Source organism: Cucumis melo, chromosome 10, assembly GCF_025177605.1.
Source record: "Cucumis melo cultivar AY chromosome 10, USDA_Cmelo_AY_1.0, whole genome shotgun sequence".
NCBI lineage: Eukaryota > Viridiplantae > Streptophyta > Magnoliopsida > Cucurbitales > Cucurbitaceae > Cucumis > Cucumis melo.
Genome location: NC_066866.1, coordinates 25,398,391 through 25,400,890, shown reverse-complemented (window position 1 = coordinate 25,400,890; position 2,500 = coordinate 25,398,391).

The window sequence follows — 2,500 nt, the reverse complement described above, 5'->3', positions numbered from 1 at the left end:
CCTACGGCCGCAATGCCCACTCAACACACAAAAGTGATGCCAAACCTATCTTCTAGTGCTTGGATTGTTATGAAATTTTTTCTGGGAGCTAAACAATGTAAACAAAGGATGTCCTCCAAAAATTAGAATTTTTGGAAACGTTTTACTATTTTTAAATTTTTTTTAATTTTTTAACAATAAAAATTCATAAAATATTATTGGTTGGTTCAAAAATTATGAAACTTGTTTTCCACACTCATTTGAATGTCTAAAAGATAATACAATCAAGTCCCGGTCATAATAATAACACAATCAAAAGTTATGGCATGGTGTGACATTTCGGCTTTTTCATATGCAAGCCTGCCAGACCCAAAAAAGCCAGAATGTACTATATAGGGGGGGCGACCTGCCTGCATGGGCGGGGCGCGGGGGTACCCCTATGCCGCGGCGCCGACCCTTCAAGCACATTGCGCCCATCATGGGCACATATGCTTGGGGGGTCGGCGCCGGCGGAGTGCCACCTCCGGCCGCCGGCGGCGAGTGAGAGTGGGTGTCGAGTTGATGCTCGGATGGGCTTTGCGCGGACAATGCTTGCACCTCGGTGTGGGCGTGCACTCCAAGCGGGCTTGTTCGTGAGGAGACGAGATAACTTGCGATTGCTTTGTGCTTGGTGGACGAAGGGTTCGGCCGGAGTGCCACATCCGACCGTCGGGCAAGGAGTGAGAGCGGGATGGGCGTGCTTGGACAATGCTTGCACCTCGGTGTGGGCGTGCACTCCAAGTGTGCTTGTCTTGGCGATTGCTTCGTGCTTGGCGGAGGGGTTTGGCCATAACGATGGGCTTGTCCGTCGGGCAGGGAGTGAGAGCGGGTGTCGAGTTGATGCTCGGATGGGCTTGCGCGGACAATGCTTGCACCTCGATGTGGGCGTGCACTCCAAGCGGGCTTGTTCGTGAAGATACGAGATGTCTTGCGATTGCTTTGTGCTCGGTGGATGGGTTTCGTCGGAGTGCCACGTCCGACCGTTGGGCGGGGAGTGAGAGCGGGTGTCGAGTTGATGCTCGGATGGGCTTGCGCGGACAATGCTTGCACCTCGGTGTGGGCGTGCACTCCAAGCGGGTTTGTTCGTGAAGATACGAGATGTCTTGCAATTGCTTCTTGCTTGGTGGAAGGGTTTGGTCAAAATCGATGGAATGCCGGGCCCCTACGTCGGGCAAGGAGTGAGAGCGGGATGTCAAATTGACATTCTTGGATGGGTTTTGCTTGGACAATGCTTGCACCTCGGTGTGGGCGTGCACTCCAAGTGGGCTTGTCTTGCGATTGCTTCTTGCTTGGTGGAGGGGTTTGGCCATAACGATGGGCTTGTCCATCGGGCAGGGAGTGAGAGCGGGTGTCGAGTTGATGCTCGGATGGGCTTGCGCGGACAATGCTTGCACCTCGGTGTGGGCGTGCACTCCAAGCGGGCTTGTTCGTGAAGATACGAGATGTCTTGCGATTGCTTTGTGCTTGGTGGATGGGTTTCGTCGGAGTGCCACGTCCGACCGTTGGGCGGGGAGTGAGAGCGGGTGTCGAGTTGATGCTCGGATGGGCTTGCGCGGACAATGCTTGCACCTCGGTGTGGGCGTGCACTCCAAGCGGGCTTGTTCGTGAAGATACGAGATGTCTTGTGATTGCTTCTTGCTTGGTGGAAGGGTTTGGTGGGTGCCCCTTATGCCCCTACGTCGGGCGGGGATAGAGAGCGGGATGTGCGGTGAGGTGGGGGATGGGCTTGCTTGGATAATGCTTGCACCTCGTTGCGGGCGTGTTCTCGGCATGCTTTCCTCTGTCGAGACTGGACATGCTGCGATCGATCCCCGTTTGACGAAAGGGCTCGTCCCATAACAATGACGGTGTTTCGGTTGCAATGTTCATGTGGGTTACACAATGCTCATATCGAGCGCGCGCACGACGTTCCGTGCTCGGCCTCGCGCGGCGACTCTGCGACCCTGCTTGCTTTAATGCAGCGTAAGGGCGCGGATAGCCGAGCGTTGCACGGGCTCGATGCGTACGGCGCATGAGTGGTGATACGGTAGTTTGGGTTGGCAGGCTCGTTGCTCGGGCATCGAACTGTCAACGTCGGCTCCACCTCATTGACGTGCCCCGAACAAAGCTTGAGTTCGAGCGGTCACAATCGATCGGTTCTTGCATCGGTACCTCACTCGATGGAAGCGTCGCGTCCCGTTGGCCCCTTTCTGTCGACACCCATCTTTGGGTGGACAACGAACCCGATAGCCCGCATCGCGTTCCGCCTTGACATCTTCGGTTGTCATTGCGGGCCGCGTCGTTGGCGCTCGCTCTCTCGGATGCAGTGCATTCGGTGGCATGATAAGTCCCTCGAAACGTGTTGCCTTTGCCCATTGCTCGAACGAATGACGCTCGCTCCCCGTATTGCTCCAATGCCGTACGGCGTTGGCATGCATGCGGGCTGCGACGTCGTGTAGGAATGCTACCTGGTTGATCCTGCCAGTAGTCATATGCTTGTCTC